This window comes from Macrobrachium rosenbergii, chromosome 59 (assembly GCF_040412425.1).
Source record: "Macrobrachium rosenbergii isolate ZJJX-2024 chromosome 59, ASM4041242v1, whole genome shotgun sequence".
In the NCBI taxonomy this organism is placed as follows: Eukaryota; Metazoa; Arthropoda; class Malacostraca; order Decapoda; family Palaemonidae; genus Macrobrachium; species Macrobrachium rosenbergii.
The window spans coordinates 12,600,690-12,625,874 of NC_089799.1; the positions used below are offsets into that span (position 1 = coordinate 12,600,690).

General features: G+C 34.0%; 1 protein-coding gene and 1 long non-coding RNA gene across 5 annotated transcripts in view; one reads left to right on the forward strand and one right to left on the reverse strand.

Moving 5' to 3' along the window:
• Positions 1 to 25,185, reverse strand: part of LOC136837774 (glycine receptor subunit alpha-3-like) — a 154,471-nt gene that overhangs the window by 101,663 nt on the left and 27,623 nt on the right. The window lies entirely within an intron of this gene.
• LOC136837775 (uncharacterized) overlaps positions 1 to 25,185 on the forward strand; it is a 117,024-nt gene that overhangs the window by 56,265 nt on the left and 35,574 nt on the right. The window contains exon 3 of the long non-coding RNA XR_010852763.1: positions 22,876 to 22,970. This is a non-coding gene — a long non-coding RNA (uncharacterized lncRNA). The remainder of the gene's footprint in view (positions 1 to 22,875; positions 22,971 to 25,185) is intronic.

The following is a 25,185-nucleotide window of genomic DNA, read 5'->3' on the forward strand; positions in this document are numbered from 1 at the left end:
TTTTAACTTTAAATAAAACTACTAAAAATTTTCGCAAAAATTCTCATTCCTTTCTTGTGGCATGAGCAGCAACCACTTCCGGGAAACCTTGTTATCCGAAAATATGGCCCGGTTACCATCCTCCGCTTTTTCTTGTCCTCATAAGTGTCAGGGAGTGGTCGATTCAAATTTCGAATAGGACAAAGAAAGGAAGGGAAAGGCGATAGCCACTAGTTTGATGGATTCGTTAACTTGAAGCACTAAGGGGCTAAGATTCAACAGAGTCCAAAGAGATTATAAATTTTTTAAATACATTGTTTTTGGGTATTTTTTATACTAATTGATGCTTTGCGCAATAGTTCTTCATATTTTATTTTCATATATGTATATATATATATGTATAGACATATATATGTATACATGTGGATTGATATATATCATTAATTTAAAATATATTTATACTGTGTTCTCTTATAATTTTTGTTGAATTATGCACATGGATGTATGTATATACACATATACATACGTGTGCACAATTCAACAAAAATTTATATATATATTATATATATACATATACATACACACACGCATATATATATATACAGTATGTATATATATATATATATATATATATATATATAGTATATGTGTATGTACCTCTAAGATTATGAACGAATGTGATTTCATATACATGTATATTATCTCTTGTAAACCCTTATATCTATTTATTTCGAGGAAATTCGTATAGAACAGTTCGATGTTTCGGTTCCATTACATCCCTAAATTTTCAAATAACGAAACTAAAATTTAATCCTTGTTTAAAGTGAAGAACGCGCCATTTTCCCGTTTCGAAGGGGTTAATGTCCCCTATTCTGGATACGCTCAATGTCTTCATAAACTCGGAGGCAACTGCATTTGTAACTTTACGAGTCTGGCGTCTAGACCGGAAAGCAAAAAAGAAGAAAAAAAAAAAAAACTTGGATGCTTGAATGCCATAATCGGATTCCAGAGATGATTTTTAGTTTTCACTAAAAGAAAACTATTGTGCCGACTTTGTCTGTCCGTCCGCACTTTTTCTGTCTGCACTTTTCTGTCCGCCCTCAAATCTTAAAAACTACTGAGGCTAGAGGGTTGCAAATTGCTATGTTGATCATCCACCCTCTAGTCAAGTCATCAAACATACCAAATTGCAGCCCTCTAGCATCAGGGCAACGGTATAGGACAGGCCACCATCGGCCCATGGTTAAAGTTTCATGGGCCGCGGCTCATACAGCATTATACGGAGACACCGAAAGATAGATCTATTTTCGGTGGCCTTGATTATACGATGTACAGAAAACTCGATTACGCCGAAGAAACTTCGGTGCATATTTTACTTGTTTTTTTATAAGTATCAGTATAAATGTTTCTCAGAAAATCTTCTCTGTTTTGCTGACTTTGCTTCATTTTAGCTAAAACGTCTGTTGTTGCTAAGGCGGACGGTTTTTTAATTGATGTTGTTATACGACTGGGATTAGAGTACGGTATTCATTCTTTGAATGAAATAAATCGTGACATCAAGATATTAATCCTCTCTCTCTCTCTCTCTCTCTCTCTCTCTCTCCTTTTCTTGAAAAACAGAGAGTTAGCATCATGAGGAGCTATTCACACTAAATGGAAAATAATATATATATATATATATATATATATATATATATATATATATATATATATATATATATATATATATATATATATATATACATATATATATATATATATATATATATATATATATATATGTATACATATATATATAATATAAATATAGTGTATGTGTCTGGATGTATATATGTGTATGCGTGTGTGTATTATACATGTATATATATGAGTATGTATTTGCATGTATGTGTGTAAAAGGTTCTGTCAGCCTTTCTGTCTATTAGTCTGTACAGTATATAAGCTAGTTATATTTAATTATCAAGAACATTGGCAGGCTGTTTTTATTTAGTTCATTGGTAATTCATTTTTCTCAAAGAAAGAAAGAAAGAAAGGCATTTTGTGAATATTGGATTTATATACGTATTTTATTATTTTTTTATTTTAAACTAACAGAAGTCTTTGTAAAATAATTATCTTTATTTTGTATTTTTTATAATATTTTTTTTTATTTCAGACATTAACACAAATATTTGTAGAATGATTATTTTTAAATGTTCATTTTTATCATTATTTTTGTCACAAACTTTAACAGAAGTCGTTGTAAAATTATTTTATTTAATTTGTTTATTATTAATAATTATTTTTTATTTCAAAATTTCACAGAAATCTTTGTAAGTTAGTTGACAGCCGTCAGTTAGATTATAATTATTTCATTAATGTATCATTAATTTCTTGGTAATTCCCTCGTTCAAAGATTGTATTATATGCTTCATAAATTTCCGTAGATTAAGAATCCTTCCTACTTTTCAAGAATAGAGCCTAGCCATACATTAGGGATTAGCCTCTCTCTCTCTCTCTCTCTCTCTCTCTCTCTCTCTCTCTCTCTCTCTCTCTCGCTTTTTTACATTAGACCTGGCTTTGATAATTCCCCTCTTTCTCTCTCTCTCTCACTAGATTTTTTTACATCAGGTCTGGATTTGATAATTCCTCTCTTCTCTCTCTCTCTCTCTCTCTCTCTCTCTCTCTCTCTCTATCTCTCTCTCTCTAGCTTTTTTCTCATGCCTGGCCTAGGTAATTCCTTTAGGCCTCCTCACAAAAAAATATTAATGATTATGTATTGACACTAAAATGACAATCATGAAAATATTTTCCCCTTATAAATGAGGCATTTTTATCATCATCGTTATCAATTACCGTCGTGTTTTGACACTGCAATAATTTCTAAGTACCCTTATGGGTCATTAGGGTTATGTGTTGATAAGTGGATAAGGCCATTCCTGTGATACGATCAAATGGTTTGCCTTAATGGACCAAAGGAAGTCCAATTGTTAAAGAATTTTGTGCCGTTCACTAGATAGTAATGAAGCACAAACAAAGGTCAGAGCCTGAAAATAGGGGGAACCATTCTTTACAGTTGGCTTCTCCTCGAGATCTCTGATAACATCCTCGGGAGGACAAGATGCAAGGACAAATACAGACTGTCGTCAGTGTTTAAAAAAATAAAAACAAAGTATTTCGTCGACTTCAAGGGCAAATACAGAATGTCTTCAGTATAAAACAAGTAAAAAATGCGCCGAACTTCTTCGGCGCAATCGAGTTTTCTGTACAGCCGCTACAGCGTATAATCAAGGCCACCGAAAACAGATCTACCTTTCGATGGTCTCGGTATAATGCTGTATAAACCGCGGCCCACGAAACTTTAACCACGGCCCGGTGGTGGTCTGTCCTATTTCGTTGCCAGAGGCACGATTATGGGTAGCTTTAACCTTAAATAAAATAAAAACTACAGAGGCTCGACGGCTGCAATTTGGTATGTTTGATGATTGGAGGGTGAATGATTAACATACCAATTTGCAGCCCTCTAGCCTCAGTAGTTTTTAAGGTATGAGTGCGGACAGAGAAAGTGTGGACGGATAGACAAATCCGTCACAGTAGTTTTCTTTTACAGAAAACTAAAAAGAGATTTCTCATCAACAGTGATTTGCAATAGACTCGCCGCGTAGGAAGATGTTTTTTGTTTTTGTCTCTGATGACCCAAGTTGCCAGGCTTATATGTAAGGGAACCTCAGTATAATAGTAATTGACAGGGAAAAGAAGAAAGATTGGATAAAAGAGAGTAGAGAAAGCTGGCCCATTTGGTTTATAAAAAAAATATTCCGTAAATGTCATACATAGGAATACCTCATTCATTTCTTATAAATAAGTAATTCAAAACTTAGTCAGTCGATTGAGCAATTTAGGGAAACAGTCATTCAGTGTTATTCAATATAGAAATGAGTGAAAACGAAGCAAAGAAGACTGACCTACTGTATTTATAAACAAAAGTTCCCTTAGAATGTCATTCATATGCGTACTTTCATTCATTTCTCAGATATCAGTGTCCAAAAGTTAGTCTGTCAACTGAGCGGATAAGGGAAGCAATCAGTCATTGTTATTCTCTTGTCCTTGGTGAAAATATGCGACCGTCACTTCCTCTTGAATTCGGTAGAGCATTCATTCACCGGATCGATCGCCATGAATATAACAAAGTGGACAAGCGTTGGTCGCTGCGTCATGAAGGATAAAGCCTTCGCAGTAGGATGTAAAGCTTCTTTGTGCTCAGTATCAGCACTGTTATTACTATTATTAGTTTAAATTTTCATGGTATCCTAATCTTTCAACACCCCAAAAATCAGAACCAGTTTCAGATCAAACAAGTTACTGTGAACTCACAGCTCTTCTTGATGTTTTTTACTGTTTTTTCCAAAGAATTTTTATTCTAAATCAAAGCCTTACTCATATTAAGTGCTGAAAATTAGTCTAATTACGAAGATAAATTCATCCATATTATTTGCAGGCGAGGTAGCAATACAGTACTGTACTGGAACAGTAAAGTGAAACATGGCTTGATATATCCGTAGATTTATCAAACGTCATTCTTTGAAATTGCCATAAAACAGTGGTAGGGTCTCCTTTACAGAGTTTTACGTTTGTTATTTGAAATGCAAATTATCTGTACAATGAACTTGTCTTGCTTTCATTCTCTGTAATCATTATAAAATTCCTCTTGGTAATAGCGAGTCTATGATTGAACTTTTTCTTTAACGTTAAGCACACTTTTGTTTTCTTTTTTCTTTTCAAACGTTATTAGGTCGCCGCTTAGTCATACACTGAATAAAAAAAGAAATATCTCAAAACTTTAACAGGTATCAGTCTCTCTCTCTCTCTCCTCTCTCTCTCTCTCTCTCTTCTCTCTCTCTCTCTCTCTCTCTCTCTCGTTTTGTTTGTTGATAATATGGCTATTACCGTGCCGAAGTTGGCAAATGTGTGGACTGAATTTGTAGCAATCGGCAATTTTTTTGGAAATTTCTGCCTGCTACAGCGGATGATTTAGGTCGCTTGTTGTTCTTTTGATGAGTTGGATCGTTGTTTCTGTGCAATGTTAAAAATAAAGGGGTATTATCTTGGTTTCTTTGATATTGTTAGCTAATGTGCAGTTACAAGGGTGTATATATGTATGTATATATATATATGAATATATATATATATACATATATATATATATATATATATATATATATATATATATATATATATATATATGTACACATATATAATATATATATATATATGTGTATATATACATATATATATGACATACATATGTATATATGTACATATATGTATGTGTGTGTGCGTGTGTCAGATTACAGTGCATAGAAAATTAGTTGAAGAAACTAATCAGTGGGATAATGTTACTCTGTTATCTTGTCGTATACCTATTCCGAATTATTGTTTCAGGTTTTACCAGTCTTACATTTTTCATCTTATTCATACTTTCATCTTTGTCTATGGTATTTTCTACAACCATGACCATAACCCTAACATGAACATGTGTTGCATAAATGGATTTCCACAACCATGACCGTAACCCTAACATAGAGTGTATTATATAAGTGGATATTTTTACCATTTCACTTAAAGATTGTCGAGAATATTTAGAGATGTCAGCCATCTTGGCTGCGTGTATATATGCATAATAAACTTCTGAGATTAATTTTAAGGGATAATTTAAATAGCAATAAGCGTTTGCGACTGACATATGATCGCCAGTGCTGGCAGATAGTCTGGAGAAGAACCCTAGACATATTTCTCTCGCTTCTATTTCCTGCTAACTGAGTCTTCAGTTTGGTTTGAGAGAGAGAGAGAGAGAGAGAGAGAGAGAGAGAGAGAGAGAGAGAACATTTTGCATCCCAGATGGATCTGTTAGTGTTTTTTGCTTTACGCTGATTGAGTAAATTACAGTAGATTGGCAAGGAAATGTTCATATTTTCAATAAGCAGAGAGAGAGAAAGAAAAAAAAATTGTGCATCCCAGATAGTTTCGTTAGTGTTTTTTGTTTTACACTTATTGAGTAAATTGCAGTAACTTCGGCAAGAAAATATTCATAATATTAACAAGGAGAGAGAGAGAGAGAGAGAGAGAGAGAGAGAGAGAGAGAGAGAGAGAGAGAGAGAGAGAGAGAGAGAGAAAATTTCATTTTGCATCCCTGATGATTCTGTTAGTGTTTTTTGTCTTACACTTCTTGAGTATGTTACAGTAACTTCGCCTAGGAAATGTTCATAATATCAACAAGCAGAGAGAGAGAGAGAGAGAGAGAGAGAGAGAGAGAGAGAGAGAGAGAGAGAGAGAGAGAGAGAGAGAGAGAGAGAGGGCTTTTTTTCTGTTTTATGCTTATTGAGCAAATTACAGTAAAGTTATCAAAAATAACGACACTGAATGAAATGAAACTGAATTCTAAGAACTTACACACTTGGTACAGCCAGTGGTGGTCAAATAAAAGATTCAGCGATATCAGACTTAATAATGGAAAGAGAATTACGTTTGTGTATAGAATGGGCAATGAGGATGACATTGAATCGTAACTGAAACTCAACATACTGCTCGTCAGTTTCAGAGAATGATGACCAGATAAATGACAAGGAATAAGATAGACTGTCAGCTGTTATCCACAATGACAGTATAAATTCTTCTAACCCCATGACTCACCGTTCAAGGAACCCGGAAGAAGAAAAATAAGACGGAGAAGAATTAACGAATGCCTGGCGTTTCAGGACAGAGAGGTCTCCGGGTTTGCTAAACACCTCAGCTTGATCCATCTGCTTTATACGTTGCCAAAATCTCGCTTTCACGTGTAATCAGAAGGTAACGTTCCTCACTGCTAATCTTCACGAATATAAAACATTGCATCATTAGCTCCCTCTAGACTGTATGTTACAAATGCCCTCTTTTACAACTCGGGTATAATCAGAAGGTAACATTCCTCACTTCTAGTTTTCACTAACTAAAAACATTCCGTCAGCTGCTCTTTTTTTTTTTTTTTTTTGCAATACCCTCTTTACAACTCAGTTATAATCAGATGGCAACATTCTCACTGCTAGTCTTCCTGCATATATATATATATATATATATATATATATATATATATATATATATATATATATATATATATATATATATATATATATACAAAGTATATATATACATATATATATGTATAACTGAATCAATGAAAATATGGAACGTGATGAATATATAAATAAAGTAAAAATAGTGAAATGGAAACACTGGAGTGCTGCGAGGCCTTTCGACATATGTCGCTACTTATAGACTGAAAATATAAAGTATGTTTACAAAGAAAGCTCATATAAATGACAGATGGGGATTATAAAGAAACATAGTGTACCTGAACTCAACACAACTGAAGAAATTAGTAGAACTGTTAAACAGGATTAAATATTTAGAGGTTTTTACAAATTAGATCAATCGTTAGGAGTTAGACAGACAATTAAAAGATTATAGCAGGGCTCAGGATCGATCACTCATTAAATTTGTACAACATTGTTTTTCTTTTTTTGTAAACATTATTGGACGAATGTTGATGAACATTTACAAATAAAAATTATATTAAACATACGGATATATAGAAATATATCAGTAGTTAACTTGTAATTAAGTCGCGATTTTATCTTTAGTCATTCCCGGAACATTTTTCAATACAGTCCAAATAATAAATGCCAGGCCTATGATTAAAATCACTGACTTAATTACAGTTAGCTACTTGATATATTTTTCTATATATCCGCATGTTTAATATAATTTTGTTTGTAAGAATGTTCATCTTGCAAAAAGTTATTATTGTTTACAAAAAAAAAAAAAGAGAATTATTGTGTTGTACTAAAATTTTTAGTGGTCAGTCACGAACCTGTATAATCTTAATTGTCCTGTCCCTTGTTCTGAACGGTTGATCCTAATACTTTGTAAAAACTCTCAAATATTTAATCCTGTTTTGCAGTTCTACTAATTCTTCAATTGTGTTGGATTCCAGATACATATGTTTCCTATAATCCCCATCTGTCATTTATATGAGCTTTCTTTGTAAACATACTTTGTATATTTCTTCAGTCTGCTAAGTAAAGGACATAACGTCGAAAGGTCTCAGCACTCCAGTGTTTCCGTTTTCTCTGGTGGATTTTACTTTTATATATATATATATATATATATATATATATATATATATATATATATATATATATATATATATATTTATTTATTTTATTTTATTTATTTATATCAGAAGGTACCATTCCTCACTGCTAGTCTTCACGATTATAAAACATTCCATCATTAGCTCCTTCTAAACTGTATAGTTACAAATTCTCTCTTTTAAAACTTATCCATAGACTTTGAAGCGTAAGCTACCGTTCCCTTGGTATGTAGTGCTGCAAAACCCCACGCTCTTACATTCTTTGTCCTCTAAGGGCATGCCCATTCTTTTGTCTGCTATGCCAGTTGGGCGTATCATGTGGTTACAGTGGGTTTGGACCTCAGGGATGATTAGCATTGCCAAAGCTCTCTGACTGAGTTCACCATCGGCGCTTTTTCCTAACGACTGGTTTGACAGACGCTCTGAGACCTGATGACATTTCTTTGGATGTCAGGTCGTTGCAAGTGGTATTCGGAAGGCGATTGACGTGTTGCTGATGGGTAGGAAAGGGGGAGGTTTAGAGCGCAGTTAGTAAAGTCGAACAGAATGATGGGAGAAAGGTTGTGTCCATGTTTATGCGTGTGTACGAGAGAGAGAGAGAGAGAGAATAAGGATGACTTGAAATTGAAATCTATTCCGCTGTCAGTTATTTATGTTTATAAAAATCCTCAATTTATCAAAATTTACCATATCTGAATGCATTGTTCAAAACAAGATTTTTTGTGTAGTGCTATAAATATGAGAGAGAGAGAGAGAGAGAGAGAGAGAGAGACAGAGACTGTGTGTGTGTTTTCCCCAGGACAAGGGAATCTTGTATTTAATCGGGGAGCATGACTAATGAAGCAATAAACCACTCCATTTCTCAGTTCTGCTTCAACTATTGCGTCTAAGAACACAGATTAAATCAAAAGTTTAAAGTTTCCTGTACTACTGAACAAAATAAGTCATGGAAAGATAACTATTTGGTGGGCAAAAGAGAAGTATTTCCTATTTTGACTTCTTAGTATTTTCTTGATAATTAATCTTACTCTCGTTTTTGGTGAGTAACATAATACTTAGAAAACTAATTTTGGAGTGTAGAGTGTTTCTGTGGGGGCTGACGGAAATGGCAATCTAATTTCCTCATGTAGACAATACATAACTGAAGAAATCTTAGTGAATTGCTTCAGTAGCAACTTAGGATACTGTGTTGTCTGTAGTTAAACTGTGCAAACACAAGGCCGTATATACTGTAGTTAGATGGTGTCTCTTTTTTATTTCCTTATTTGCATACGAGTCAAGTATCGATCATATTTATGATTTCATGAAGTCATGGGATTACGTGCCCTCCAAGATATCAGCGGTGTGGCAGATACCCAAGAGATAAATCTGGGTATGGCGTCGCTCATTTGTCCAGCTTCTCAAGAAGTTCATAGAGTATTCTTGACTGGAGAGAGAGAGAGAGAGAGAGAGAGAGAGAGAGAAATTTCTACACTTAATATATATATATATATAGAGAGAGAGAGAGAGAGAGAGAGAGAGAGAGAGAGAGAGAGAGAGACTGAAAGGTTTATGTGAAACACAAAGGAAGGTAGAGACTGATCAGGACTGAGAATCATATAACGTCGCAGATCTATTTTAAATTGAAATTTATTTTACAGTGAGTTATTATAAAAATCATAAATCTTTCCTATTTTGTCATATCTGAGTACATTGTTCGAATAATAAGAGAGAGAGAGAGAGAGAGAGAGAGAGAGAGAGAGAGAGAGAGAGAGAGAGAGAGAGAGATGAAAGACGTGCATCATGCCTCATGAACATGTATACACTCGTAGCTGCAAAAACAGACCTTTGAAGTACGTACAGAAATAACATCGTGGCTGTATACCATTAATGGGATAAAGATTTTCCTCAGATGTCAAAGACAGAGTCTTATCAAAAGTCAGAAACTAAATTGGACTGTAAAAGTTATGTTCGAAAGGAATCTATGGCATTAATTATTCATGAAAGTTGCTAGACAAAGTAAAAGGTATTTGACCTCAGAATACAGCACTGGTATATGGTCTCTCTCTCTCTCTCTCTCTCTCTCTCTCTCTCTCCTCTCTTTCTTCTTCTTCTTCCTTTCTGATATCTTCGGAGTTTCATTTACTATCATTGCTATCTGTACGTTGGATAGTCAAAAAGCATTTCTCTCCCCCGCCCGCCCCTCTCTCTCTCTCCTCTCCTCTCTCTCTCTCTCTCTCTCTCTCTCTCTCTCTCTCTTTTTGTGACGTTTGCGTTGCATGTACTGTTGTTGCTATTTGTATGTTAGGTAGTTCCTAAAACCGCTAAATATCTCTCTCTCTCTCTCTCTCTCTCTCTCTCTTGTGACGTTCGCGTTTCATTTACTGCTATTGCTGTTTTGTACGTTAGGTAGTTTTCTAAAAGCACTAAATGTCTCTCTCTCTCTCTCTCTCTCTCTCTCTCTCTCTCTCTCTCTCTCTCTCTCTCACGGATGGTTGTGATCGTACCAATGATCATCTACGGAGACATAATATGCCATGACTAATTAGTGAGGAAGAGGAGGAGGCGAAGGTGGAGGGGGGAGTAGGGGGAGGAGGGGGAGTCTCTTGGCATATATCGGACGTGGAAACCAGCTGGAAAATTCTCTAAAGATATTACTTCTCAGACGAGATATTAGAGCTTGGACAAAGATTAGATGCTGAAAAATGTTTTGCAAGACCTTCGATAAATTCTTGGGCTAAATGCGTAATTTAAAATCGCCTCTTTGAAGTACGATTGGGTTCTTTGTGATTCTGATAAAAAACGGAAGATCGTTCGGTGATTAGTGAAGAGGCCTGGAAAATATTATTAATTCCATTATACATATGTTCTGTATCTAGAAGTTAATATTTTAATATATTTATTACTATATGATTTTAAAAGCTATTAAAATTTGCCATTGCTTAGAGTCCATTGCGTCAGGCATCTTTTTATTGTTATAATACCCTTCTTTAGTTCAACTGTTTTTTTTTCGTATTTTAGAGTAATTCGATCAACATAGATTACCATTTTTTTGTATCTTTTATGTGGAGTGATTCCATACCACAAACAACTAAAGTGATTTCCCACAATTACCTTAGTTTTAATTTAAATTCCTAGCCTTCCAATAAAAAATTGGTGAATGACCACGTAAAACTGGTCCGTTGTCTTGTGAGACTCTCGAACTTCGAAGTCACTCCCGGACTGGAGAGAGAGAGAGAGAGAGAGAGAGAGAGAGAGAGAGAGAGAGAGAGAGAGAGAGAGAGAGAGAGAGAGAGAGACAGAGACAGAGACAGAGACAACACATTTGGCTAGTCATATGCGACAAAATATTTCTTCAGATAGGATGAAAATTACCTGAAATCCATAAATGTGAACAACAGCTCTCAGGCATTACAGTGTTCTTATTCAGTTCTATCATGACAAAAAAGTGTTTTTTTTCGTGTTCAGATTAGTTTAATTCATCTTTTATTTCCGGTGAAGGTTAAGAGTGAAATCTTGTCTTCCAAGTATCTTGTTAATTTCCGTGAAATTTGATATTTGAGTTCAAAATATCTTTTAAAATTTTTGTGATAGATTGATATCACGCGATTGAAGTATTTGGTTATATATTTTCTTTTCTTATGTTTTCCTTCATTCGTTTTATTTTCTATTTTTTCTTCAACCTTGGTTGCATCTTAATTAGTAGTAGCATTAATAATTACATAGTATTAAAAATCTCTCGTGCAGCAATTTGCCATTTGTCATTTAGTTTTTAAAGAATTTTAATTATCATCTTTTATAGCACACATACATACATACATACATACATACATACATACATACATACATACATACATACATACATACATACATACATATACAAAGTTTAAGTAAACACGATTCAACTAGCCTAATCGATTTTCCATATCCTCTAATGATACTCTCGTCCGGGAGATGGTCTCTGGAATTGACAGCTTAATTTTTTCCACAATATGTTCCAGTGGCTTCCCCCTGGAAATGGTCATTGCAAGCTTAAGTGAGTGTTTTTGAAGATTCCTGTCTGGAAAATAAGTTCCTGACATTGCATTCTCATTGAATTCTTATTAAGGTTATTTTTGTTTGGAATATTTTTGCATTGAATAATTATCAAAGGACAGTTAATATGGTGTTAAAATGTCAATTTCCATATTGTGTGTTAAAGTTATCGAGACTGGAATATGTCTAAAGAGAGCTCTGTCCTGAAAGGAAGCGTTAGTGGATTAATTATTGGTATATTTTTGGTAACGACAAACCTGCCTTTTAAATATATCAAACCGTTTGACTCTCGTATTCGTGATCTCCACCCATTTAAAAATGCGATATTACCCATTAGCCATCAATAATTCTCTAACAATAAATTTTTGTCACATTTCATGACTTTCAAAACGTTGCTGTTATGGCATTGCCCATTGTAGTTGCTTATTGAATGTCATATCTTTGGTGACAAAAAACGTGCTTTTAAAATATATCAAACCGCTTGACTCGCGAATTCGTGATCTCCGCGTATATCAAAATGCGATATCACCCATCAACCACAAACAACAATTCTTATTAATTACCTTTCATACAATTCATGCTGGAATTGCTACCTTAGAAAACAGGTTATTTGTATAAGACTTACATAAGCTTACTGTAATGGAAATACGCTTTGAGCGAGTATCTCATGGAGGAATGAAATCCCCAGTCTTGAAAAGTCAGCGACTATACCAGACAGTAAATCAAACAGGGATTAATTAAGATGTTGGTGCCTCCCTTAAATTAAGAAAATACGAGCGTTTTTCAACGTCTCTTTCCAATTTAGCTGAGACGCGACCTGGAGATCTTTGATGACGAGTTTTACCCCAACTCAGCTCTTTGGAATCATTCACGTCCAGTTTTAATTACTACAGAATAAACAGATTCAAGCCCCTTTCTCTCTCTCTCTCTCTCTCTCTCTCTCTCTCTCTCTCTCTCTCTCTCTCTCTGGTTTCGGCCAAATGGTTGCCAGCTTCAGATTTGCCGATTTTCCACCTTTTGCCCTCTTGTCTCTCTTTCTCTCTCTCTCTCTCTCTCTCTCTCTCTCTCTCTCTCTCTCTCTCTCTCTCCTTAAAGATAGTTTTAAATCGTGTGACTAAGAATTCTCTCTCACCTCTCTCTCTCTCTCTCTCTCTCTCTCTCTCTCTCTCTCTCTCTCTCTCTAGTCTTCTCTCTTCTAACCAGGAATTTTGAATCGTGTGACCAGGAATTTCTCTCTCTCTCTCTGGGTAGTTAAATCATGTAGACAAAGGTGCTCTCTCTCTCTCTCTCTCTCTCTCTCTCTCTCTCTCTCTCTCTCTCTCTCTCTCTCTCTCTCTCTCTCTCTTAAAAGATAGGTTAAATCATTGTGACCAAGAACAAAAGATAGTTTGAATCGTGTGACCAGGAATTTCTCTCTCTCTCTCTGGTAATTTTAAACCGTGTGACAAGAATTCTCTCTCTCTCTCTCTCTCTCTCTCTCTCTCTCTCTCTCTCTCTCTCTCTCTCTCTTTCAAAGATAGTATGAAATTTGTGACCAAGAATTCCCAGCACTTACTAGCATCATCGCAATACCAAGTTAATATTAAGAACAGGACTAATGCTGAAATAATGTGACCAGACAGATTTAAGATGTATATAAATACCTGTGGAAATGAGGGAGATTCTCTCAGGCAAATAAAAGACACCTCTTTGAAATCCCTCGCCAAATAGACATCTTTAGGCCGTCTTAGATATATTGTCTAATTTCGCAGTCACAAAGACATTAAAAGGGATATATGACTTGCATATTAAAACTGTGACCTTGAGTTATGGTGAGCATAAATCTGTGTGTATATATATATATATATATATATATATATATATATATATATATATATATATATATATATATATATATATATATATATGTATATATATATATATATATATATATATATAATATAATGATGCATGATTTACTTGTACTTGGTCTATGCAGTTAGAATGTTATTGCTTTAAATGTCTTTTAAACTGTCAACCGTACACATCTTTAAACTCTGGTCGTCTAACCGTAGTGGCGTTTTAATTTTCTCTTAATTTTTGTTCGTCTATTTATCTTTCTTAGTTTCCGTTTTTCTTATTTTTCATCTTATTATTTTATCGTATTTTTTCGTTTTTCTTATTTTCATTATTTTTTATCTTATTTTTTCGTTTTTCTTATTTTTCATCTTTCTTATTTTATCTTATTTTTTCGTTTTTCTTATTTTTCATCTTTCTTATTTTATCTTATTTTTTCGTTTTTCTTATTTTTCACCTTTCAGATTTTTTCATCGTTCTTATTTTTTCATAATTTTTCTTACTTTTTTGTTCCAAGAAACGAAAAATTGAAGGTCCTTTGTCAATGATTTTTTATTATAGGAAAAAATTTTAAGACGACTGAAGTGTACAAAGAATTTACCGGTCTCGTAGTTTCTTTGTTATTCAAATTAGGTGACTCATATAAACGAAGTAGTTTGCTGTCTTGTACTTTCGAGGGATCGTACGAATTGTAAGAGATTTCTTTGTTACATGTAATAGTTTTCAGTCAAAATCATCTTTTAAGAGACTTTAAATCATCTATAATTCAGTAGTTCTTTAACATTTGCCACGCCCACTCTCTCTCTCTCTCTCTCTCTCTCTCTCTCTCTCTCTCTCTCTCTCTCTCTCTCTCTCTCTCTCATTCTTGTTATTTTCCCAGGTCGGGAAATAACAAGGTAATCAAATTGCAAATCGGAAACAGTTATATGTTTGTCGCTGAGTATGTTCTGACCTGAAGGTACTCTCTCTCTCTCTCTCTCTCTCTCTCTCTCTCTCTCTCTTATTTTTTCCCAAGTCAGGAAATAACAAGGTAATCAAATTGCAAATCGGAAAGTTATATGTTTATCCCTGAGTAAGTTCTGGACCTGAAGGTACTCTCTCTCTCTCTCTCTCTCTCTCTCTTTCTCTCTCTCTACCTCTCTCTCTCTCTCATTGAAAAGTCGCGAAAATAACAAGGTAATCAAATTGCAAATCGGATAAAGTAATACGTTCTGGCCTGAAGGTAAACAAACAACCAGGATGAATTAAGAAAATGAAGGAAAATGTAGAAACTGAATTATATGGAAAATAAGGACATAACTGTAAGGCGAATGGACTATGACTTGTTGAATTCCCTTATCACAGACTGTCTGATTTATCTAGCAGAGAACTACCTCAATTTTCATAAACCTCGTGCGAGAGAAGTGACTGGAAAATATTGTTAGATATGCAAAACTATGCAATATATGCAAAACCGTTTATTTTCGCTAGTGTCTTTTTGCATGCGTAAAATTATAAAGGGAGTGATACATTTTTTCAGGAAAGGCAATGACATATTTTTGCTTAAAAAAAAAAAGATCATATCAGTTATGTGCTTCTTTTTAACCAAAACATGTCCTTTTTTTCTCCTTAGAAAGAATAAGTTTTAAATTTATACTGATAAATATCTCTCATTCACAGTAAAAAATCTGATTATTCCAGTAGTATTTTATTTGTGACATGGCATGAAGATGACAGCACCCTATTTCCAATATTCTCTCATTCTCCTCTTCCCTGGAAGTAATTATTCATAGGAATGATAACCATGAGATATGTCACTGCGTTTCAGGAAAGGCTTGTCATCCTCATATGCATCTCTGGAAGAGAGGGGTTGTTTTTATACTTCGATTTTATTTCTTTTAAGAAAAACATCCTCGTGCTCAAAGATACCTAAATCGTTTTAAAATTCGATTTTTTATTTCCTCTCTGAAATTTCTGTTTTAGCATAAAGAGACGCTTGGCATCAAATAAAGAACTTGTCCCCTTATCTGTAAAATATTAGTCATTTTTTGAGAGCTGCAATGTAATAGAAAAGGATATTTTATGATATAGAGGGGGCGGGGGGGTCGGGGGAAATGACACGTTGCTAAGAAATATCTGGTCTAAAGGAAATTGGGTGTTGGGCCTACTTGTGCCATTAGCACCCTTATGATGTACAAAGGTAAACATTCCCAGCTTCACAGTAGACTGGTGCTGTCTGGCTTGCCAGTAAATGAATAAGCTTTTTTGACCTCAAATGGCCTGTCACTAAAACCAGTCATTTAAACGGGAAGACTTCAGTATACAGCGGAAACTCTTCCGTTTTATCTCAGGTATATTACAGAACGCAAGCTAGTAAAATCTCCCCCCCCCCCGCCTCCTTTAGGTCCCTTCTCCCCAAACGTTACATTCCTATCTCCCAAAATCTAACCATTTGTTGTTAGTCTTAGGGACCATCTTAAGTAAAAATATTGGTCAAGATCCACTATAAACGATTTTGCATAATCCTAGTTGTCAAAAAAAAAAAAAAAAAACACGCATAATATCTACTTGCTGCCGTGCTCGAGGCCCACCTTTTGGTAATTTTTTTTTTTTTTTTTATTGCTTAGTTCTGCTATCAAACATAACCTTTTGGGCAGATGTAAGCAAAGATTTGGCTTGCATTCCTGATTTTAATCACAAGGTTCCTGTATAATGGAGACTATATTAAAACAGCTGTAGCTGTCTTTTCGACTTGCAATCTAGGAAACGTATTAAGAAAATAATCGAAATAGTAAAGAACAAGAGTGCATACAGTATACGAAAGTGAAAAACTTTTCCATTGGAAGTCAAGTTCTTGCTTCGGGTCGTAATCGTACAACATTCATGAGCATGCAGTAACTCCAGAGATTCTACACGAAAGAGATTAAACAGTTACCTGGCTTTATCTTGAGGCATTCCTCTGTATTCCAGCAACAGCTTGCTCCAAGATGCCTGCGGTATATTATTCTGTTCCCTCATTGAATTAAATCTGGTTCTGGCATGGTCTGTGTAGAGGCAGAAGCAGACTTTCTGTTTTAGATTTCTTTGTGTGTTTTAGCTTCGCTGAGCTTTCAATTTTCTTTTAGACTTTGTGCTAAACGAAAGTAATAAATTTTAAGACTATTATTATTATTATTATTATTATTATTATTATTATTATTATTATTATTATTATTATTATTATTATTATTATTATTACTTACGTTTTGATTTTGTGCTAAACGATAAATTTTGAAATGTCAGATTATTATTATTATTATTATTATTATTATTATTGTGTGTTGTGTGTATTGTATTACTTACGTTTTTGACTTTGTGCTAAACGAGGAAGTGTTAAGTTTTAAGACTGATGTCAGTTATTATTATTATTATTATTATTGTGTATTATTGTATTATTCCCCTCCATCCAAGAGGAAGAGGGCCGCACTTTGGTTTCGACCATAACAAAATCGACTAAAATTTTGTACACCCTTTAGCATTATCAATATAGCATAAGTTTAATAACTGTACCACTGGCTTCATTTGCCTTTCAGTAGATGATGTAGAGAATTACCGAAACTTGAGAGGCATAAATGAACTTTGAACAGCTGTTATATAATTTACCCACTGCTACAAAGAAACTCATTCGAGAGATTGAGAAATTGCAATACAAACTCAATGGCATCCAGACGGTCATTCTGTTTAATGAAGTTTGTTTGAAAGAGGGTCTTCTTCCGAGATATTATTATTATTATTATTATTATTATTATTATTATTATTATTATTATTATTATTATTATTATTTTGTTGCCATACAAGCTGGCATTAGTGGAATAAACTTCATTGTGCACCCTCTCTCTCTCTCTCTCTCTCTCTCTCTCTCTCTCTCTCTCTCTCTCTTTTACGCATATTATATATATATATATATATATATATATATATATATATATATTATATATATATATATATATATATATATATATATATATATATAAATATGTATGTGTATAAAAATAAAAAAATATATATATATGTATGTATATATATATATATATATGTGTGTGTGCGTGTGTGTGTGTATTCTTATACCCCACAGCTTATATAGAGTAAGAGCTAGAAAGACATGATAAAAATTGAAAGTAATTCCTTAATGTTTTAATGTACAAATATAAGGAGTAAAAAAGTTCGCAAAGGAATTATACCTTACACAAAGGAGGGACTATTCTTCACTCACAGGAACCTCTATTTAGCCTCAGTGGATTTATTGTGTAGTCTTTGCCGTCACAAAAGACATTATAAGTAACCTACACTCGGAATAACTCATTGTGATTGTGAGTAATTGTGACCATTATACCCCCTTTTTCGTGGAGTGAGAAGAATTATTGTGATTATTTGGCTTTAATGTTACTTCTTCAGTAACTCTCCTAAATTAGATTTTAAATTATTTCCTTACTTTGTCTTGATACCATTCTTTCAAAGCTTAATGAAAGAGTTATTATTATTATTATTATTATTATTATTATTATTATTATTATTATTATTATTATTATTATTAGTATTATTATTATTATTATTATTATTTGAATCTGAATTTGGTTTCTTTCCTTCGTTACAGTATAATATTACTTCTTCAGTAACTGTCTTAACTCTGATTTTAAAATGATTTTCTTGCTTTGTCTTGACACCATCATTTCAAGGCTTCATTAAGGAAATTATTATTATTATTATTATTATTATTATTATTATTATTATTATTATTATTATTATTATTATTATTATTATTGAATCTGGTCTCTTTCCTTCGTCAGTTTCTTTGTCTTGTAGTTTCTTCTCGCCTCGTTATTTTGTTAATTAAATTGTTTTAAAATGAAAATGTAATTGTTACACAATTTCCAGTTATGTTTGAGAAATTTCGCGATAGTCTGAGGAAAGTAGGATTAGCAGAATAGGGAATGGCTTTTACACAGACAATATAAAATAGAATTGCTATGATTTAGGGATAGATGCAATGCAGAAATGTTCAGTGGTTCTACATTGAAATATTGAGGCTTTGTAATAACTACTGGATTTCACTTGAAAATCTTAAGGATCTTTATTCAACTGACATTTCATCGATCTTGATGCAAAATCAGTAGGAAGGATTAAAAGAAGAAATCGCTATAAAGATAAACTGGAGATTGAAAAATACAACAACCCAGATAGACAGAAAATAAAAAGAAAAACAGAAAAAAGCTGAACGCTCTGCGATTGCGAAAGATTGGAAGAGTAGGCCTAGACGTTTTATTTGCCCTTTGCCCTTTGCCCTTTGAGATCTTTCAGGTCTTTGTGGATGGATTTTCTGTGAGCGTTCGGATGGAAAACGTGGGAACAATGGAGCAGTTCTCAGAACGATAAACTTATAGAAAATACGAAAGATAAAGGAACAGCCTGGTGCCTCTTGCAAGATTTTGAGGAATGTCTATTCTAAAATATTAAAGTGAGTTTACTTTAGGCGCAGTTAACCAAAAAAATGTTTCCGGTATACTGAAGTTCTCTGCTCTTAGCTCTGGCAATATTGTTAATAGATAAGTAATAGAATATTAAATGAAATTGCTGATCAGTCATAATTAGGTTACGTACGCATAAATGCATTACAAAATTCGTCTCACGAAACTTTGGTCTTATCTAAATGTCGAAGTTATGAAATGACGTTTCCATGGCTGTAGGGGAAGTTGAACTTTATACAGAAACGGTTCGCGTTTCTACTGCTTTATAACCGTCTGCCTAATCACTGATTTGTGTAATAATATATTTTCATTATTTCAAGCTGACATTGGTGTAAAGTTCAGTATTTCGGGAAATTTAAATTTTTCTTTAAATTTGTGAATGCGATTTCCATTATTCTAGGGTAACAGCAGTAAGTTGGCACTCTTTTCTGTTATGCTGCAATTCAAATCTCCCTTCATCCAAATACATCTCATTCAGGGAAGCTTTGGCTAGGCACAGCCAATGAAACAAGACTATTCCAGATATGGATTCATCTACACATCACATTTTCCAAAAAACAGAACTCTCTCTCTCTCTCTCTCTCTCTCTCTCTCTCTCTCTCTCTCTCTCTCTCTCTCTCTCTCTCTCTCTCTCTCTCTCTCGAATTACACCCTTCCTCTGACCACAAACAGGATAGCATAATCGTCAAAATGCAAATGAGCAGTATAATTTTCGTCCCTAAATTGCTTTTCAATAAGGAAAATATTTTGAATAGCAAGTTTCCAAAACATTTGCCTAGCTACCCTTATGCTAATGGCTTGAGACCTGTACGTACACTTGAATTATTTCCTGAACAAATAGTTGCTTGCTTGATTTATAAGGAATTGACAGCAGAGAAAATAGGTGCCTGATTAGGTCATGTCTCTGTGTGTTTTTTTTTTTTCTTTGGAAACAACGAGAAGAGACGGTACGTTGTGTTAAGAGCGCCCAATGCCTACGAAGCAACCCATATTCTCATGCATACATGAATCCTAAATCATTCTAGGATTATTGTGATTAATTAATTTTTCATCTAGCGCAAAGAAATATCCACAATTCGTCCCTTTTTTTGTCAAAGTATCGATTATGCATTTTTGTCAAATTTTGAGTTATCCTCATCGATGGTGATTTCATCATAGACGTCTTGTTTCAGCCAAGTATCCAGTCTCTCTCTCTCTCACCATCCAGGATGTACAGTGAGAGACACATTTGATTCTTAGCTGAAACAGGTCAGTGACAAAATAACCGTCGATGCAGATAACACGAAAAATTGGAAAAAAAAATGCATTTTCGTCACTACCAATCATGTAAAAAATGCGCCGAAGTTTCTTCGGCGCAATCGAGTTTTCTGTACAGCGTATAATCAAGGCCACCGAAAATAGATCTGTCTTTCGGTGGTCTCGGTATAACGCTGTATGAGACGCGGCCCAAGAAACTTTAACCACCGCCTGGTGGTTGCCTGTCCTGTATCGTTGCCAGACGCACCATTATGGCTAACTTTAACCTTAAATAAAATAAAAACTACTGAAGCTAGAGGGCTGCAATTTGGAGGGTGGATGATCAACATACCAATTTGTTGCCCTCTAGCCTCAGTGGTTTTTAAGATCTGAGGATGGACAGAAAAAGTGCGGACGAACAGACAAAGCTGGCACGATAGTTCTTCTTTTTCAGAAAACTAAAAGGGACGAATTAATCCAATCCTGCAGACTGCCGCTAAAAACTTTTACCCCCAATGGAAGGATTCTACGTCATAACAGAATCACCTCGTGGAAAATCTCATCAGGAGTCGACAGCCTTTCAGATTAGGGTCTGCGTTTGATGAGAGTCATTAGCACAAATTTCAACCTTCGTGCGCTGAATAGTAGCTTATTTATGTCTGCGCGTTTAGTTGATGAACGCGCCGATGGTAGTATCGTTGGGGAACGTTTGGTAATCTGTTTTGCTTTTCATAGGGAAGCGTGGTTACACAGTTTTCCGCTAGAGAATAGTATTTGGATTGAGTATTCAGGTTGTCTTCATTTCTACAGTTTGTTTATAACTAATCACGACGTACATGAATTCTTTTCGAGCAATTACTAGCAAGTTGTCGAATAGTACAATATTGTCTGTATGCAAAAGAAGGAGAAAATAGCACAAAGAAGCTGGAAGTGAAGTTCAGTACATTTGAAGTAAATAAATATTAATAAAAACTAAAATTTAGGTATCATTGAGCATATAACAGGGAAAGTGAGAGAACAAAAGGAAAGCTGTGAGAAATAGAAAGACAACCCAGTCGTCAAATAATTCCAATGACATTTTTATCGGATGGAAATATTCAATATGTGAAACGTTTAAGTCAGTAACTTAATTGTCAATATTCAACCTGATAACCAGAGTTGACGTTCTTCACAGAAAGCGTACCCATAATGAAAGGGTGATTTTAACTTGTGAATGGAAAATAAGTAAATTTACTTTATATTTGTACTGTTCACCTGAATATGACAATGAACGAGAATCAGGCGCTGTTTTTACAAAGGGCACATATCTAAAAAACAAAAAAAATTATTAGCCTGGGAAGCTTCTTACTAAAACAGCAATAAATTTAAATAAGGAATTGAATTTCAAAGTACAATCGTACACGGCCTCCCTTAGGAGAGGCTGGCTTCTAACAAAAAACGATACATCAGTCACTGTCACATTCATACTCCAACCACTGTGCCATGGATGAATTCCGTGCGTAAGAAACTTAGCGTAACCTCACAGCTGTTTCTACACACAAGGTCTACACCTACACAGATGTCTCATCTGGTCTCAAGACTCCAAAAGATTTACAGAGCGGAAAGTAACTTGACAGCATGAAATATAGTAGTAATCGCTATGGATGTTAACTTTTATAAAATATGAATACAAAAACTATAGTAACATCGTGCCAATCTATCGTTTTTTTTTATTTACTTGTATTGTTGTTTGTCTAGGCATATATTTATTTTTTGTGTTAGGTTAGCTGTATTGTTGTTTATTTGTTATACCGTTTCTCATTTGTTATTTCTGTCTCTCTATTTTCTCTCAACTCTTTCTTTGCAATGATGTCGTCTTAATATGGCTCCGTGTGATAGCTCGCGTAATTTTAAATAGTAAAGAGTTAATAAAAAAAAAATAATTGGTCGAACTTTTTATTGCTTTGCCTGTATTGTTGTTCATTTGTTATTCCCGTTTCCCATTTGTTATAGCTTTCTCTCCATTTTCCCTCATGCCTTGTTTTGCAAATCAATGTCGTTTCAATGTGGCTCCATATGAATGTTCATTGAAATATTAAAATTTAAAAAATAAACAAAAATTCCTTCGAATTACTTAGCAATGACCCTTCTCCTCTTCTCTTCTCTTCTCTTCTCTTTTAGAGGCTTCGACAGAACAAGATACAAAGGAAGACCACGAAGGGACACCAACTAGGCTTCTCTTATTAAGACAACAGATGGGGCGCGGAGATGACAGGGTAAGATGTTTCTACTTTGTAATTGAATTGGATAGGATTTTATTTTATTAGTAATTTCTTTTTTTTTGGGGGTGGGGAGATGTATGTGGTTGTATTTCTTACATATGTCTGTTTTCCAGGATTTAAGGCCATGTTGCCAGAATACATTATCATATATCATAGCTTCTTTACTTAAAACCTAGTACCTTCAGGGACATGTCAGCATCTCTCTCTCTCTCTCTCTCTCTCTCTCTCTCTCTCTCTCTCTCTCTCTCTCTCTCTCAACTGGTACTGCTTTCCGTCCCAGAATAATGCTACTTATAAACCTTACTACTTGGAAAAATGACTTAAAATTGCCACCGTAACCTAGATTTAAAATTGCAACTTTATTATATTTAAGAGTAAACTTGTAAAGTATATCACTAACGTAATTTATGCTAAAATCAAATTATGCTATACTTTTCGCATTCACGTTAACGACTTATTTACATGAACGTGAAAGATTTGATGCAGTTTTATTCCAAAAATAGTCGAAGTCTTGTACAGCCTTTCCCGAGTGCCTTCAGTTGGCTCTGATAATCCCTTCAGGCGTCCTTGACTTTTCTGTTAGGCATTCCCTTCATACGAAGGATGTCCGTTTTCTTTACTCTAAAGGATAGTTGTAAAACCTGTTTTTCATTCTTTCCTTTTAACCGTTTAACGGCGTCACGCTGATCAGGTTACTTGAATGATGCTGTGTTTCTTGCTAAACTACTATTCCTTTGTTTTTTCTTTATTGTTTTTATATTATTTCTATTTTGATTTTTGAATATAAACCTGAATATATATATATATATATATATATATATATATATATATATATATATATATATATATATATACATACATACATACATACATATATGGTTATGTATATGTATATATATGTATGTATGTATGTATATATATTTTTTTACGTTTTTAGGTATTCGATTGTTCAGCCCAAGTCTTTCAATGTTTGAAAAACTTTTATTAAGAAATTGGAGGTTGGTAAAGTATTTCTTAAGAAGAAGACTCAGATTTGGACAAAGGATTATCCGCATATTTGTGAAATGGTTAAGGAAAATATTAAACAGTGGACAGACAGAAAAAAGGCAACTAGGTAGACGTAGTTATTTAAAGAGCAGCATTCTGTAGAAGTTAAATTAATATTAAGAACAAAAATTCTTTTACTTGTCCAGTACAGACATGAGTACAAAGTTAAAGCAAAGTTACAAGAGAGAGAGAGAGAGAGAGAGAGAGAGAGAGAGAGAGAGAGAGAGAGAGTACCTTAAACAAAAATCTTGTAGCTGCTGGATTAGTGTCGCTTACCTAGTGTCAAGTAAAGAGATAGCTAAGTGACACCTGGTACTGTGGAAACTATATAATAAAGCGTACTTGGCGTACTCAAGACATATATCAGGTTTAAGCTTTAGAAAATAAAGCGGAAGGTGTCAGTTCCTCTGTTAACTGCGAATTGCCCAATACAAGATGCGTACTTCCTGAAAAAGAAGATATTCCATATTGCTCTAGTGCTTAAAAATAAAAAATACTCTATATTTCTTTAGTGCGTTTTAGAAAAAAAACACACTCCATGTTTCTCGAGTGCGTTTTAGAAAGAGGAGAGGGTATTAATTAAATAATTACTCTTTTAAATATAGGTAATTTGTGATTACATTTTCCTTCAAATTTCCATTTTCTTCCTCGTAGCTGAGAAGGAATTTTGCTTAAGCTGCATTTCAGAATTCGCTGCGAATTGTATGTGTTTTTCATAGCTGTAGTAGTATTTACTACAGGTTAAATAATATATATATATATATATATATATATATATATATATATATATATATATATATATATTTTTGAAGACGTATGTGTATATATATATGTATATTCAAACGTTGTTTTTGAAGACAGGGAAACGTTGTATATATTGTTAATTTACTGAATGCTTGAAGAACTTTCTCTGAAAGCTGTTAGCTTTCAGAAAAGAAATATGTTGAAAAAATATGTTGTGTTGAGAAAATGTGGTACTACATTTTTCGCTCTTAACAGAATTGAGGGAATTTTTTGTATAAAAGCCAATAAAAAAAATGGGTTAATGTGCATTACCGGATCCCTGGTATGTATGTCTTATTGCTTTGCTTGTAGTGTGAATTTTTTTTCTCCTAAAAGTTGGTATGTAGATTTATAGAGGCTCCTTTGGGTAACAAATAAA